Consider the following 18,844-nt stretch of genomic DNA (forward strand, 5'->3'; position numbering starts at 1 on the left):
CCCAAAAAAAAAAAAAAAAAATCCGATTTTTTCGCCGTAGAGACGCGTCTTGGTTCGCGAACCGGGCAGCTAACCGGGCAGCTAACTGGGAAGCTAACCGTCAGTGTAACCCAAAAAAAAAAAAAAAAAAATTCTGATTTTTTCGCCGTAGAGACGTGTCTTGGTTCGCGAACCGGGCAGCTAACCGGGCAGCTAACCGGGAAGCTAACCGGCAGTGTAACCCAAAAAAAAAAAAAAAAAATCCGATTTTTTCGCCGTAGAGACGCGTCTTGGTACGCGAACCGGGCAGCTAACCGGGAAGCTAACCGGCAGTGTAACCCAAAAATAAAAAAAAAAAATCAAATTTTTTCGCCGTAGAGACGCGTCTTGGTTCGCGAACCGGGCAGCTAACCGGGCAGCTAACCGGGAAGCTAACCGGCAGTGTAACCCAAAAAAAAAAAAAAAAAATCCGATTTTTTCGCCGTAGAGACGCGTCTTGGTACGCGAACCGGGCAGCTAACCGGGCAGCTAACCGGGAAGCTAACCGGCAGTGTAACCCAAAAAAAAAAAAAAAAATCCGATTTTTTCGCCGTAGAGACGCGTCTTGGTACGCGAACCGGGCAGCTAACCGGGCAGCTAACCGGGAAGCTAACCGGCAGTGTAACGGGAGTCTGAGGAGTAGCTGATTGGCTGTCAATATTGTAAACAGTCCGGAGCGGCCGCCATCTTGTCTCTCGGTAGGATCGAGAGACAAGAGGAGGCCAAAACAAAGGGGGAAATGAAGGAAAGAGGGCAAGGTAGACCCCTTCTGACCCCCTAGGATTGATGAGGGGGATATTATAAAGCCACGTGGGGCCAAAAAAAAAAAAAAAAAAATCCGATTTTTTCGCTGTAGAGACGCGTCTTGGTACGCGAACTGGGCAGCTAACCGGGCAGCTACCGGGAAGCTAATCGGCAGTGTAACGGGAGTCTGAGGAGAAGCTGATTGGCTGTTATCATTGTAAACAGTCTGGAGCGGCCGCCATCTTGTCTCTCTGTGGGATCGAGAGACAAGAGGTGGAAAAAAAAAAGGTGTAAATGAATGAAAGGGGTAAGGCAGACCCCTCCTGAACCCCTAGGATTGATGAGGGGGCTATTAAAGTTCCCTGGGGGGTGAAAAAAAAAAAATTTGCGATTTTTCGCGGTAAAGGTGCTTCCTGGTACGTTAACCGGGCAGCTAACCGGCAGCGTAACGGGAGTCCGACATATTGTGTTTTTTGAACGTTTGTGATATGTGCACGTGTGGATTTTGTCTAATTAAGGTTAAAAAAATATATATATATCTTTAAGCGTGTTCTGGCGCGCTTACGTTTTGGGTTTGGTTTGCGCTGCAGAGACGATACGTCACGGTTATGCGATGCATCATGAGGCGTCTCACGGGCTACGTGATACGTCACTTAATAAAGAATATATTTTACAGCTATAGATATTAGCTTTTAAAAAACCAATGAAATTCACAGAAAAAACCATAGGTTATAGACCATATATAGTTAGGAATTTGCATTTACAAAACCTTGAAAATTCACTGAAAAAACCATAGGTTATAGACCATATATAGTTAGGGATTAGCATTTAAAAAACCTTATTTTATTTGCACAAAACCATTGAAATTCCATATATAGTTAGTTGCACTAACTATATATCGCGGACCCGCAATCCACAGCTAATGATGTCACATATTACATCATTCATGACATGGTCAGTGACATCACTGATGACATCACTGATGACATCTCAAATGACATCACTGATGACATCACTGATGACAACACCCAGTGACTGTATGTTTCTGTAAAGTTAAAATATGTCTTACATATTGAAGAATGAGTGGATGTATAAGTGTCTGGATGAAGGATTTAGTAGGTGCATGACTGACTGTATGAGAGAATGATTAAATGTGTCTCACTGAGTGCATGGGTTAGTGATTAAAGTGTCTTAATTTGGCAATCAATATTTATGTTCTTCTGTAAACTGCTGCATGTTTAAATCAGTAGCTATATCAGTAACTATATGGGTTATTGAATGGTTGCCCAAGTATTTGTATGGGAGACTGAGTGTGTGTGTGGGTGGCTGGGAGGTGTATAACTCTGTGCATAGATGTGTGAGCGGTTGATTCCCTAGGTGTATGGGTTCAAAAGTGCATGTAGAAACAGCTGTATGGACAGTTGACTGTGTGCATGAGTATATTGGTGAGTGAATGGATATCTCAGTTCTACATGTCAAAGTAAGTACATATGTAAAACACACTCCATGTGAGAGTTGACATATATAAATAACTGAACATAAGAGTCAGTGAATGTGAGAGTGGCTGTATGAATCATTGTGAACTTGTATCAAGGATTGTATAAGAGAGTAAATATGTGTTAGTATATGTTTGAATAAGTAAGGTGTGTATAACTGTATAGTTAAGGAAATGGAGATGTGATTGATTCTTTGCATGACTGAATAGGTGTGTGAGTAACTCCATGGATGTGTGACAGTCTGTGAGTGCCTGTTTACACTGAGTGTATCAAAGGTTATATTAGAGTCTGAAGATGTATTATCACATAAATGATATCATCAGTGATGTAATCAGTAATGTCAAATGAGATGTCAGTGATGTCATCAGTGATGTCATTTGAGATGTCATCAGTGATGTCATCAGTGATGTCATTTGAGGTGTCATCAGTGATGTCATCAGTGATGTCACTGACCATGTCATGAATGATGTAATATGTGACATCATTAGCAGTGGATTGCGGGTCCGCGATATATAGTTAGTGCAACTAACTATATATGGAATTTCAATGGTTTTGTGCAAATAAAATAAGGTTTTTTAAATGCTAATCCCTAACTATATATGGTCTATAACCTATGGTTTTTTCAGTGAATTTTCAAGGTTTTGTAAATGCAAATTCCTAACTATATATGGTCTATAACCTATGGTTTTTTCTGTGAATATATATATATATATATATATATATATATATATATATATATATATATATATATATTACCTACTGGCGGTCGCCAGTAGGTAGTTATAGTTAGGATTTTTTTCAATGATAAATCTCAAAATTCTATTTGGAATAACTTTGGCGCCGGTTGACGAATTCGACTGAAAATTTCCTCAAAATGGCCTCGCGGCGTTCCGGTCCTTCCCTGAAAGTTTGGGGGGGATTCGTCACGCGTGGTCCGAGATAAAAGAAGGGTCCCAAAACGCGTTTTCCCCATGTTAATTTCCATAGGGCGGTCGATTTCACTTTTAACCCGAACGGCTGAATGGATTTCCACCAAGTTTGGCAAAATTGTAGGGACTGGTAGCCCGATGTGCCTTTGCTATGTCTCAAGATATGTGCTCCAGTGGATTTTGAGTAATTTAGGTTCAAAAAAATATATATATCTATAGCAGCGCTCAGGTACGCGCCCCGGGGAGCGCTCCGGGCGCGTGACGCGAGGTGTGCATGGAAAGCTGATTGGCTCTCGGGTGTCTGTAAACATTCGAAACAGTCCAGAGCGGCCGCCATCTTGTGTCTCGGTAAAATCGAGACATAAGAGGTGGCTAAAACAAAGGGGGAAATGACCATAAGGCGTCAGGGATAGACCCCTTTGACCCCCTAGGTTTGATGTGGGGGCTATAAAAGGGCCCCGCGGGGCATTTAAAATATTTTTTTTTCGTTTTGCGCGGGGGGAGCGCCCGGTGCGCGCACCGGGGAGCGGCCCGGGGAGCGTACTATGAGGAAAAAAGGTGACAGAGTTTTTAAAAAATGAAGTTTTTATTTAGAAATTGGAGGTAGTTCTAAAAAGAACTTTTTTTTTCTTCTTTTTGTTGTTTTATATTTTATTTGTGTTTTTTGAACTTTTTGAACTTTTTTTGGCTTTTCAAAACAGTTTTATATTTTTTTTTGTATTTTTTTAGGGGGAGAAACAAAAAAAGGGAATTGAAACTGGCTCAACTGGAGCAAAAAAACAAAAAACCCAAAAAATTACTTCTTTTTGGGGCACTTGTGATTATCACCTGCAAGGACGATGAGCTTAACGCTTTTTTCACCATAGGCGATAAGCTTGCCACATGCAGGACAAGTGATTTTAAAATCAGCAAATCTTGGCTGAATGCAAGGCATCATCTCGGATGTTTCTGGTTCCGATGAAGTGGGTTGGTTTCTTTGGGAGGGGGTCCTTGACGACTGGGGGAGGTTACTGGCCAGTTCCCTGAACTCTGCACGAGAGTAGTTGATTGGGTGCTTTCTGGTCATATGACGAATCATGGTATAGTTACCAAATGAATATTTTTTGTTTGGTTGCCCCGTGAAAGTTCATCATTGCAGATTAGGCAAGTCACCTTGGGCGCATTCACTTTTTTTTTGCCCTCTGGGATTGAAAAAAACTCCCATACAATGTGTGGCTTGGGTTTGTATGGGGTATTTTCTTCAGGAAGCCATCTTCTCCTCCCCTCCTCCTCTTCCTCTTCCTCCTCCTTCTGTTCTTGACCACCAATATAATCTGGAGCTGGTCCTCTTGGTGGTTGTGGTGGTGGTGGTGGGGCAGATGCACCAGCTGCTGCTACTGAAGCCATTATTAATATCAAAAAGGTACAGAGATGTACAAACAGGTCTTCCTCAGTCAAAGGACAAAGTCAGAATAAGGAAAAAAGGTGGGGTCTTTCATCATTTAGAAAAAAAAACTGTCCTGAACCAATGAGAAGTGTTATTTTCAGGTCACAAGACCAGGGGCTTCATCATTATGAAACTAAAACTGTTCTGAACCAATGAAAAGTGTTATTTTCTGGTCACATGACCCGACGCGCTTACGCTACGCGCCCGGGGCGCGCCCGGGGGCGCGCCCCGGGTCTCGCAGCGTAAGCGCGTCGGATGTTTACGTTGCGCGATCGTATTCGCTCGAGTACTTCCGGGTGCGCTTACGCCGTGCGTATCACGCGGACGCGGCTACGCGATACGTCACGATCATGTTTTCGTTTGCGATATTGGCGCTCACGGGACGCTCCCCGGAGCGCGCCCCGGGGCGCTTTTCTGAAGTACGCTTTTCGGGGCGCTCCCCGGGGCGCGCTCCGGGAGCGCTCCAAAAAAAAATTAAAAAAAAAAAATGGGATAATTGTAGGGACAGGTAGCCCTATTCTGAAGTGGTTTGTAAAAAAATTAACTTTAGAAAAATATGTATTGTGCTACATTGGGCTTAATATATGTTAGAGCCAAAATGTAGCCCAAATGTAGCCCAAAGTAGCCCAATGTAGCCCAAAGATGGCCACCAGAGACCAAAAAATGTAAATGTAGCCCAAATTTCAACTAGATGTAGCCCAACTGTAGCCCAATGACAGAATGTACCAGAGTGTTCTAAAGAACAACTAGAGTGCTAACAGTCTTATTTATAAAGTGAAACTTATAGTTAGGAATTAGCATTAAAAAAACCTATGAAATTCATTGAAAAAACCATAGGTTTCACACCAGTTATAGTTAGGAATTAGCATTTAAAAAACCTATGAAATTCACTGAAAAAACCATAGGTTTCACACCGGTTATAGTTAGGAATTAGCATTTAAAAAACCTATTAAATTCACTGAAAAAACCATAGGTTTCACACCAGTTATAGTTAGCTGGAAATTTTACTGATATAAAACCATTGAAATTCCCACGTTATAGTTAGTCGGACTCACTATAACTTGCGCGTGCAATGCACTGCTGATGACATCACATATTACATCACTCATGACATGGTCAGTGACATCACTCATGACATCACTGATGACACCATCCAGTGAATATGTGTCTTTCTGAAAAATAAATATTAGTGAGTTATGTTTAAATATTTAAATATATATATTAGTGTTTCACTTTGTGTATAAGTGGCTACATGTGTTGGTAAGTAGCTACATGCGTATGTATATGGGTTATTAGATATTTTTATTAGTATCAGTATGAGTGTCTATATGGTTTGGTGGGGGTATTACTTAGCACATAGATGCATGAGTGACTGACTCTTTGTTTGTATGTGTTTTGAAGACAGCATATGTACAGGACTGTATGGGTGGATGAGTGTCTATATGTGTTTGTTAGTGAGTGAATGACTGTCTCACTAGTGTCTTTATCAGTAACTACATATGTTTTAATCTAGTATATATGAATATTGATGTATATAAGTGAGTATATGTGAGAGTAAGAGATTGTAAGAGTTCCTGTTTAAATAAGTATGTGTTTCTATAAGTGATTGTTTAAGAGAATAAATATGTGTACTTTTCAATAGAAGTAAGGTGGAAGTGTGTGTATAACTCTATATTCAAATAAATGGATGTTCAATAGTTTATTTGCACGTGTGAATATGTGTGTGAGTAACTTTTGGATGAATGTCGGTGTGTAACAGGATGCATAGGTGTATCACTTCATATGATGATTGAGTATATGTATGAGTGACTATATAGAACTGTTGGTGAATGAGTGGATGTGTATATAGATAGTGGAATTACTGAATTGCTTGTTGTAACTGATATAGGTATCTCCATTTTTTTTTAAATTTCAGTTTCTATTTTTGAATATGTGTCTCAAGGGTTACATTATAGTGAAAGGAGGTCTGTCACTATGTCACAAGGATGGTGTCATGAGTGATGTCACTGACCATGTCATGAGTGATGTAATATGTGATGTCATCAGCAGTGCATTGCACGCGCAAGTTATAGTGAGTCCGACTAACTATAACGTGGGAATTTCAATGGTTTTATATCAGTAAAATTTCCAGCTAACTATAACTGGTGTGAAACCTATGGTTTTTTCAGTGAATTTAATAGGTTTTTTAAATGCTAATTCATAACTATAACCGGTGTGAAACCTATGGTTTTTTCAGTGAATATATATATGTATATTACCTACTGGCGGTTAATATATATTAACTTGATCATATAAATAAATAAATATTAAATGTATTTATAAAAAGGTAAACACAGAATTTAAATTATAATTACATATGAATCTAAATAAACCAGTGATTTATTTTATATTTAATACATTTAATTATTAAAATTATTATTTGTTTTTAAATAAATATTTCAAAAAAACATTAATTGTAACAGTAGGGAAAACATTTCATAGCATTGTGGATAAAATTACTATTCCCACTCCAGTGGGTGCAACAGTAGGGAAAGTATTGGATAGCGTGTGGGAATAATTTACTATTCCCACTCAAACAAGTGTAACAGTAGGGAAAGTGTTGGATAGCGGGAGGGTAAAAATTACTATTCCCACTCCAGTGTGTGCAACAGTAGGGATAGTTTTGGATAGCGAGATGGTAAAAATACCATTCCCACTCCAATGAGTGTAACAGTAGGGAAAGTGTTGGATAACGGGTCAGTAAAAATGAGTATTCCCACTCCAATGAGTGTATCAGTAGGGAAAGTGTTGGATAGCAGGTGTATAAAACTTACTATTCCCACTCCACCAAGTGCAATAGTAGGGAAAGTGTTGGGTAGCAGGTGGAAATAATTTACTATTTCCAATCCACCAAGTATAACAGTAGGGAAAGTGTTGGATAGGTTAGGGAATTTATTTAGTATTTCCACTCCTGCAATATAATTAACATTAATTAACAATGAATTAATTCCCCAATTTTTTTTTACCTCCTACCATATTTCCCTATAATTGTCACCACCAATATTGTAAAATATTAATCAATTAACATAATAATTATCAATTAATTTATTAACTAATAACAATTAACGATAACATTAATAACCATCAAATATAAATTAATTCACACAATTAACACAATAAAATAGCTTAAAAGAAAATTATATAAAAAAATATTAAAAGTTTTAATAAAATTAAATTACTTTCCACCCTACTCCCCTATCAACCCTCAACCCACTCCAAAATAAAGTATACTATTATTATATTAACAAAGTAATTATTAATAATTAATATAAAATATCATATTAAGAACTTTTTAACACAATTAACATATTTACCAATAAATTATTAATTGTTATTAAACAATGTATAATTATATATAAAGTAATTAATTAACACAATTAACAATATGATTTATTAAATACAAAAATATTAATTAATGTATTTATTAAATAATTAATTTAAATTAAATTACTTCCCACCCTATTCCCCTAAATACCCACAACCCACTACAGAACTAAAATATGCAAAAATAATTTAACATAAAATTCAATATTTAAAAAAAATTTAAACATACATTACAAAAATAATATATGCTTTTAACACATATACTAACATTTAAAACACTAAAAAAATATTTTGACTGACAATATTACTAACTTCGATAATATGACAAACAATATTTCTTACCTGCATTTTGATATTCTGTACTACTATATTTTTGACAGTTGATATTCTGTCCTCTTGATATTTAAAACTATATATTTTGTTATATCAATATTTAAAACTCGATATTTAGACTGTTTACTGCACCCGGCTTCCCTGGGGAAGGTAACCTGGTCTCCAGTGTGTCCACAGGTGGGGTGACTCTCGAACCGTCCATCTTCCACAGGGTGTATTCGAAGTCCTTTGGGAAGGGTCCATTTTCTTAAAAAACTATAACCACAACTTCCCCCATTGACTGACCTTGAGCACGCTGTCATGTATTCATCATCATCATCAAAGTCTTTATTTCAGTTTTATAGTACCATAAAAGAGACAAATACATGAATCTTGATTGACAATATTCAGGGTAAAAGGTACTATGAAATACTACCTGTACAGACTCTTAAATATAAAAAGAGAAGGGGGCGGAGCTTGCTCGAGGTCAAGATGGACGCTTAACTCCCGAGCTCAGCCAAGCCGACATATAATCCTGCAAGATCCTTAGTCCTGCGCCCGCTGGAGGTAATAATTACCCGCCATGATTGATGGTGATGCTACCTGGCACCCGATGGCCCGCTGAGGAGGGTGATTTTGGCTGCATTAAGTAGATCCGCGAGTGGCAATCTGGCGGAGAAATAGGCCGTGAAGCACCGGCCTACAGTTGCAGGGTCCCCTGACAACGTCATCCTGTGTGCGGCATGCCTCTCGCTCGGCATACCGCCGGACATGCGGTCTCGAGTATTTGGCCGATTACAAGCCTGGAGTGACCCGCTGACCTGCCCGGCAGGAGAGGTTGGATCGAGTGCCCCAGCTATTGCTGCCTGACCGACGCGGGGACGGGGTTGCGCTCGGCTCATCCGTGGTGGGAACGGACTGTGTGGCGCCTGGAGGTCCATCGCGGCGGCACACGTGGGAGCTTGCCTAGAGGTCTGGGGAGCGGAGGGCCCTCCCGGACTAGGCATCTACCCACTGAAGCCGGCATCAGACAGATTTCAGTGGTGCCCTACGTTGAGTGAGTCGAGGCGCTACACGGCAGTGCCATTAATGGGGCTGAGGTATGGAGGGTTGCCGCCGGTGTGAAATTATAGCACCGCTGTGCATTGGAGGGCTGCAGACACACTTAACCCCGCCCCCCCTGACAGAGCGAGCCACGATCATTGGGATGGAGGCCCCACATAAAGATATGTGCTGGTGACTGGTCAGGGTCGCGGAACTTAGCAGACTGTGCTGCGAAGCACAATAAAGGGCGCCTTCCACCCAGCGTCATTGAGCGAGGCTGATCTGAAGTCTACAGTGAGGGGCACGAGGATAGCGGAGCGCTTCCCTGTCCTGAATGTAGCCAGGAGGTGCAGGAGACTATCCACAGGCTGCAGAGGCAGTGAGGAGAGCATACGGGGAGTTGCAGTGAGGAGGGTAGCCTCGCTCAGAATACCGGCCAAGTGACTCTCTGATAGTGGCTACTGGTGGCCTTATATGACCTTGGTCTGCAGAGTGGCCACTGCTCCCTGTGAGGGCCATCGCACACCGGCTGGAGACACTAGTATTGTGGTGCGAGGTCTCGCGTTCCCCGATTTCCTTGGTTGAGGGAGGGGCTATCCGTTAACCGCTGTTGTGCTGCAGGCCTCCCTCGGTCATCACAATGGGGAAGACTGTCCGCAACCAGTCCAAGCTCCCCTTCATCCAAACGCTAGGACAGAGGTGCAGGAGGCGAGGGTAGGCCCCCTACGCCACCGGAACAAGAGCAAGTCATAAGATGCATGCTGAAGTCAATGGAAAAAGGGCTACAAGAAGGTATCTCCTCGCTTGGGGCGAAGATGGATGCGCTAACATACAGAATGGACAGAATGGGAGAGAGGCTGGATAAGCATGCAGAGAGACTTGACATGTCAGAGAAGAGGATTACAGAGGAGGAAGAAGGGCAAACCACCATGGACACAGAACACAAACAACTTGGCAGAGTGCTGCAACTACTGCAGGATAAGACAGAGGATTTGAAGGCCCGCTCTCGACGCTGCAATCTGCGCATCCTAGGCCTTCCTGAGATGACTCATACGGGCAAGATGAAGCCCTTCATCAAACGCTTGCTGGTTACTCTACTAGGGGAGGAGGTCTTCTCTACCACATTTATTGTGGAACGTGCACACCGCACATTGGCCCAGCGTGTGAAGCCAGGAGCACTGCCACGGCCAATAATAGCTCCTCAATTTTAGGGACAGGGATGCAGCCTTGTACGTTGCAGAGGGCGTATGAGGGCTCTACCATTTCATTGTATCCCGATTTTATGGCCAAGGTCCAGGAGGCGAGGAAACACTTTGTACCAATGAAAAGACAACTACATGAATACGGGATAGACTATCCTATGATCTACCCGGCAAAGCTGAAAGTTAACAGAAATGGGCAGTTGCACATCTTCACCGAGCCGAAAGCATTGCATAAAGCGCTTAAAGACTGGGCTAAAGAACGAAGAAAAACTCAGGATCTGGACTTACTGGACAAGGCTTCCAGCGGGCAAAGAGTATCTAGCTGTCGGCTGGTGCAGCCGGGATGAGTATCTAGTACTGTGATTCAATTGACTTTATAAATGGTTTGAAGCAATCTCCGCCCACATGTGGTAACACCTTGCTTGGGTTTATTGTTTGGGGGGTGATGGGAGGGGGCAGGCCCAAGGGCTAGACTTTTGTGACCTAGTTAGGGGTGGTCTGCTGTGGGTGGATGGAGGGGGTTGGGAAGTACATTGTTTGTTGTTATGTGGTGCCAGCCATTTCATTTCGAACATCATTCTCTACGCTGTAGCCTACTGTGTGCTGAACAATAAAGAACTCAGCTAGTTATGCAGGGTATGCACAGTGAGACTGCTATAGAGGATGCTGCAGGTGGTCTGAGAGCTTTGACGTGGAATGTGCGCGGTCTGAATGATTACCGCAAACTGCGTAAAGTTTTCAATTATCTAGCTAGACACCACATTGACCTGGCCTTAATTCAGGAGATGCATCTACCAGCGGACAGTGTTAGGCTGTAAGCAAGGGGGTTGAGAGGTCAGATCACTGCTGCTGGCTTCACGACCCATTCGCGCGGGGTACTAACTTGGGTAAACCCAAAATTGGACTACACATTGAGTATGCTGACAGCTGACCCGGTCGGTAGACATGTTATATAGAGGTTGGCAGGAAGAGGTATGGAACTTTTGGTTGTTAATGTTTATGGACCTAACTATAACAACCCGAGTTTTATATTAAGCTTGCTGATATAGCCCAGGAATTTCCCAGCCATACCGTCCTGTGGGGAGGGGACTTTAACATGACTAGGTGTCCAGATGAGGACCATTCGAGTGGTCTGCTCAGATGACAAGCTAAGGCGGCTCGGGTCCTAGACAGAATACTAATCAGTGAAGACCTTGCTGATGTTTGGCAAAGCCTTTACCCAGCGTTAGGTGGATATACACATTATTCACATACCCGGATCAACTATTGGCTAGCCCCGACTAGACTGCTCTCACAGGTTCGCAAGTGTCAGGTGTTACCCCGTACACTGTCAGACTATTCACCTATTATGCTAGAGTTTTCACTGCCGAGAAAGGTTCTCCCCCCATTCACATGGAGATTCCCTCCATACTCATTACATGACCCTATTTTCTGTGAGGAATTGCATGCAGCGATAGAGACATACTTCGAGACTAACATTGGGTCTGTGAATAGCTTCCAGACAGTGTGGGAGGCGTTTAAGGTTTATTTCAGGGGTGTGGCCATGAGTAAACATTCAGGGATACTTCGCTCGATCCAACAAAGGCTGTCGCACTTGGAGCGGCGTCTGGCAGAATGCGAAGAACGTCTGTTAACGGGAGACACTGACGCTCCCCGGAGGAACTGAAAGGGCTACTGGTGGAATATCAAAACAAAGCGGATGCTGAGGTCAAGCACTTGGACAAATATGCTATAGCTAGAGCATACGGGGAAAAGGACAGACCGGGTAAGGTCTTGGCCAATATGGTTAAACAGCAACGGCGAAGAATAGTGGTAACAGCTGTCAAGTCAAGGGAGGGAGATATACTTACAGAAGAAGAAGACATTGCACAAATGTTTCTGGAATATTACTCTGAATTGTACGCTTCGCAAGTTACGTGGAGCGAAGAGGAGGTCATAGACTATTTGGAACTTATAAAACTCCCGTTCTTGATGAACGTGCAGCATGAATTTTTAATGCAACCAATAGAGTTTGATGAGATCCGGGAAGTCCTGGGAGGGATGAAGGCAGGTAGTGCTCCAAGGGCGGATGGATTAACAGTCAGTTTTTATAAGTTATTTCTGGATCTGCTGCTTCCGCACCTCTCCACCCTGTTTGCAGATATGTGCAACACTGGGCAGATGCCGAGGACGATGAGGGAAGCGTTAATAGTTGCTATTCCAAAGTCAGATAAGCCCCCTGAGGAGTGTAGCTCCTGTAGACCATTGCCGCTACTAAATGTGGACACAAAAATATACGCTAAAATCCTTGCGACTAGGTTGGCTTTGCTGGCCCCTGAAGTGGTTGCACCGGAGCAGGTGGGCTTCGTGGCTGGCAGGAATATCACCTACAACTTGCGAACGCTATTTGGAGCCATTCAACACACACGTCCGGAGTCGAGGGCGGTTGCGGTGATTTGGGACATGGAGAAGGCCTTCAACTATGTGGAATGGTCTTTTCTGTGGACGGTGCTCTCGAGACTCGGGCCTGGCCCAGTGTTCCTTCAGATGATTTTGGTGCTTTATAGAGACCCGATTGCACGTATTAAGCTCGGGAGCCATGTCACTGAACTCATTCAGATTAGAAGGGGCACTCGTTAGGTCTGCCCCTTGTCGCCCACGCTCCACGCTTTGGTTGCTGAACCACAGGTGTGTGCAATTAGAGAATACCACTCCCACCGTGGTCTCATTTCCCCACTTACCAACTAGTCATCACAACTTACGCAGATGATACCCTGTTATTTGTTAGAGAACCTGAAGCGAACCTGGCGCTGCTCCTGCGGGAAGTGGTTTGATTCAGTGCACTATCCGAACTCACAGTAAATTGAAACAAATCAATTGTGTTCCCCATCACCACAGTCACAGAGCAGTTTGAGATGGAATACCCACTGAGATGGACCACTGATTCTGTACGGTACTTAGGGATTCGACTACAAACTGACTCTGAGACGCTATTCCTTGAGAACTATGGTACAGCCATGTCCCGTTTGGAAGAGAACGTTGACTCATGGATAGGTTTATCTCTCTCCTTGCTAGGCAGGATCTCAATAATGAAGATGGTGGTCTTGCCTAGACTGCTATATTTATTCACAAACGTACCATTGGTCCTGTCAAAGTGCTGCTTTACTCACCTAACGTCACTGATGATAAAGTCAGCTTGGGCTGGTAAGCAAGCGAGAGTACAGTGGAGAATGCTGGTCCTTCCATATCAGTTGGGTGGACTGCGGGCCCCCCGATTTTGAATTATATTACCGAGTGGCGCAATGGGTGCACCTATACAGTTGGATACAAGATAGAGAGAAAGCGCCGTTCATAAAGCTAGTAAGTCTTTTTGCTGCCCCATTGCCGCTTCCGGCAGTTGTATTTGAACCAGTGGACAGACGCACAGGCCTGCTTCACTCCCTAAACTCACCGAGACATGCCTGGCATACACTACTGCAGTACCACGCCGGTGCCATTTTGTATTCTCCGCAAATGCTCATAGAGTGGGCGACCTGGTTGGCCCCATCTAAGGACAAAGGTGTGATTATGGCACTGAAAGCCGTGGGTATACACACGGTGGGTGACATGTTTTAGGTGGGACTCTTAAAACACTGTCGAATGTGACAACTCAGAAGATACTGTTGTGATTCTATCTAGGACCCTAATTCGATATTCCCGATTTATGCCCTTATAAGGTTATAACAAATAATATCCTTATAAAGGCATAAGAATCATATCCATATTTAGTAATAGCCAATGCAGTCCAAATACGGCAAGGCTACTCCCATAGACTCCTAGAAAGTACAACGCGTTCTTTAAACAAACCAAGCCACCAGCAGCCCGGGAATTCCCCCTTCTTGTGTTTTGATTTGCACAAGAACTCCTGGAGTCCAGTAAGAACTGTTAGTTCTTAGTGACGTCTTATGTTCAACCTTACCTCAAACTCGGCACCTTTCAGGTATAAATATACCAATGTTGCCTTAAGCAAACACGCGGTGGTTTGGAGCAGAATGGCTATCTACTTGCCCGACGCCCAGCTGATGCGAGAGCCGAAGGAAGCCGACCCTCCCATTTGACGCACTGAGAGAGACGCTGTCTTTTCTCCTGCCGAGAAATTCCAGCTCCGGTGTTTCCAGTCACCCTTGCGGGTTGCTGGGAGATCGAGTCCTGAGAGAGAGATACAAGACCTCCTTCATTCTAGATCCAAGGTACGGAGCTGATTAAACCCTTAAGAGAATTCTTGATTCAGATTCTTGGCAAAAAAATAACTTAACTTAAACTGCAACTTACTCCTTCCCACGTAGTAGGCGTAGGTCAGGTACACCGGGGTAGGTGTATCTTAGAAGCACCAGTTGAGTACGTTAGTCAATGTTTTTATGTATGTATATGTTTTATCCATTTTAAAGTATCATATGGCTAAGAATCCATATCAATGCTTTTACAGTATTATTTCATAATACTCCTTATACTGTACGCACTTTACTTCATGATAAGTATTGCAATTGTGGCAACTCATTTCTCTTGCATGAAAAAGAAGACTGCTCAATAAATAACACCTTTTATTGAAAACGCCTGTCTCTTTATTTCTCTGCACTCTGGTGAAAGTAAGCATGCACAATTGACTGAGTGAAATAGCTGTCTATTGTTTTCACACGACTCTAGGGATACACTCTTTATTCTGAGGGAGCAAAGTTGTCATGTTTATGCGGTTGTCAGAAACTAATCCCTTCTTGTCTAAATCAGGAAGGTTAACTCTTTCCTGAACATTCGAGAAAGTCTCTAGTGACCTCTGAGCTAGCTGTCAAACCTAATTAAGTCTAACAATATCAGTAGAGACCTAGATGACCTCAGTCCTACATCTAAACTACTGTTTATGGTATTCCAATGCGCAGAGCCTATTGGGAATATAGGAACTACACTACATGGCGGCCAACGTATGGTGAATGTCTGACATAATATCGACAGACAGAATATCGAAATGCAAAAATAGCGAAGCAAAAATATCGACATCAAAAATATCGGAATCCTATCTTCATAAAGGTAAGTACAAAAATATCGAAAAAATAATATCGTAGTACAAAAATATCGGAATCAAAAATATCGTTTTTTTAAATGTATTAATAATAATGTAAAAATAATTTTAAAATACATATAATTTTACAAATATTAAATAAAAATATTAAAACAAAATTAAAACTAATACATATACATTTAAAATAAATAAAACACTTAATAATTTAATGTACATTTTTTTTATGTTATTTATTTGATTTAATGTAATATTTTTTTGTTTTTACCCTGTTCGCCTGTACCCCAAAAACCAAAAACTGACCCTGAACCCTAAAAATATCCCTGTACCCCAAAAACCCAAAACTGACCCTGAACCCTAAAAATACCCCTTTACCCAAAAACTGAAAACTGACCCTTATCCCTAAAAATACCCCTTTACCCAAAAACTGAAAACTGACCCTGAACCCTAAAAATACCCCTTTACCCAAAAACTGAAAACTGACCCTGAACTCTAAAAATACCCCTTTACCCAAAAACTGAAAACTGACCCTGAACCCTAAAAATACCCCTTTACCCATGAACTGAAAACTGACCCTGAACCCTAAAAATACCCCTTTACCCAAAAACTGAAAACTGACCCAGAACCCTAAAAATACCCCTTTACCCAAAAACTGAAAACTGACCCTGAACCCTAAAAATACTCCTTTACCCAAAATTAATTAATATTATTTAATTACCAATTAACTATTAACTAACAATAACAATAAAGTAAATATATTAGCACATTAGCTGTAATTAATTTAATTTAATAATTAATATTATTTATCCAAATTAATTAATTAAGAATAACAAAAAATTATATATAAAAAAATTACTATAATTAATGTAATTAAATACTTAATATTAATTATTTACCAACTAATTAATAATTATAAATATGTACAAAATTATATTAATTAATTAACTAATTAATATAAATTAATTACCAATTAATTATTAACTAAAATATGTGCAAACATATATCAATTAATTAATTATTATTAAATTAAACCCGCTACAGAACATATTTATCAATTAAACAATTAATTAAAATTAATTAAAAATTATTTCTCAATTAATTAATTAATAATTCCTACTAATTAATAATTAATTTAACATAATTAAATTACTTCCCACCCTATTCCCCTATAAACCCACAACCCGCTACAGTAGTAAAAGACAATATTTAATTAAATTACATTAAAAATAAATAATTAAACATAATAAATACAATATAATATACACAAAATGTATTTAAAAATTGATATTAGTAACATCAAAGTTATTTATTTCGATATTATTGTCATCGATATTTAAAATTTCGATATTACTGATATCATACTAATATCGATATTAAGACTGTCGATATTACTTACCTTCGATATTTTGTCCCATCGATATTTAAACTTCGATATTTTTGTATATCGATATTTAAAAATCGATATTTTGTCTGTGTACCACGTATGGTAAGGCGGTAATCTAACGCAAGACACTAGAGTAACTCAGTCGTGCTTTTCACACAGACCCCTTTTCCCGTAAAAACTTCAAAAGACGTCTGGAGTGTGTTAAAGGTTAACTTAGTAGGAAGAGATTCCTATGTATTCGTTTTTGGTTTATTCAACATTGAAGGATACCGTGTTCCAAAATATTCTGCACCTAATCTTTGTTTCCTTGAAACTTGCTCTGCAACAAAACTTTCTGTCAGTAAAATGTCAGATAGTAAAGAGGAAAGGGAGAGAGCTAAATTAGCAGCTCAACTTTTAGCGAATGACAAAAGTCTCCAAGTAAATGACCCGAATGTTACAATCATTACGGTAAATGTAAGAAAAACTATAACTAAAAAACTTATAGAAAATGGAGTATCATCAAGAGGTGGTACAGTCATATTCGTGGTAGAGGCCCATGAATATCGGCAGACAGAGGCATTCAATTCATGGACACATTTTCCAGCGCAACGCTGTGACACACGATTTCCACTATTACAAAATAGAGGAACCTCCGGATGAATACGTTCCTTTCGCGGACGTTGAAATTCCACTAACATACCAAGAGCAACTGTTCTGGTTTCATGGTGCCCTAAAACATCAAAATCACATCACCAGGCTCGGTCCACTAGGTAGACCAGGAGCCATGTGGCCGGTTCTAGCCAGCTACACACCACATCCCGACATTGATAAAATGTCAAGCGAAGAACTCTTAGTTAAACTAAAAGAATTAACATAGGCATATAGAGAATTAGTTCAATTGGCAATTGACGACACAGCATACCTGCAGAAATTAAAAGAAACAGATATAGCAGAACAGCCTTTTGAACTTGCCGGAATCATAGAAAAATCCTATGAAGAACTAGGTAGAGATAGTTTGGGTGGGAAACCACTAAAACCCCAACTAACTGAAAATACTGAAAAAAAATGTATTTAAAATAATATCAACACTCCAAAAAAGAGTTGGGAAGGTAATCAACAATCCACTCCCAGAGAAAAAAGATTTCAGTCCAGAGGAAGGTCTCCTCAACGAAGAGATAGATCTCCAGAACGAGGAGGCATGTCTTCCGAAAGGGAGCCCTCTGAGAAAAGATACAACCTTAGAGATAGGGATAAATTGAGAAAACCTGATAGATATCAAGATATTAAATCACGTCCCTCTCGATCTATTCAGACTTCCTCACAGAAATCGGAAAGAAGAGGACGGTCAGAACACAAAGAAGAGCACATCAAGTCCAAAGACAAGGAACCTGCTCATCAAAGTAAAAAATTACAATTTCCAAAGAAGAAGGTAGCTAGTATTAAAATTAAACATGTCGAGGATTCTGAGGACACAACTGAAAAACGGAGAGTGGGCCCAGACAATGCTAGACAGCGCAGCAGAAGTAACCATAGCTCGCAAGATCCTGATGAATCTTCTGGAGACAGTGGACACGAATGAATACATTCAGGTTGAAACTGCAGACACCAGAGTTAGCAAACCCCATAAATTATACGAAATAACATTGCGTATAGAGGGGGACAAAACTAAAGTAAGGGGTCTCTTTTGGGTCTCTTTGGGACAACCTTTCGAAAGGCTATGACATCCTGTTAGCTGGGAAAGACTGGCCACCAGAGTTTGTCAGGGAGTGCCCTCATGGCGAAGAAATGATTATGCCTGCCTTCTCAAATCATATTCCAATTCATAAAAAATACACATTTGCAAGAAAATGGGTAGTGGCCCAAGCCCCTGCATTATATAAAAATCATGTAGGATGGGATGAGGATTCTCCTCACC

Source organism: Lissotriton vulgaris, chromosome 4_1 (genome assembly GCF_964263255.1).
Source record: "Lissotriton vulgaris chromosome 4_1, aLisVul1.2, whole genome shotgun sequence".
Classification (NCBI taxonomy): Eukaryota; Metazoa; Chordata; class Amphibia; order Caudata; family Salamandridae; genus Lissotriton; species Lissotriton vulgaris.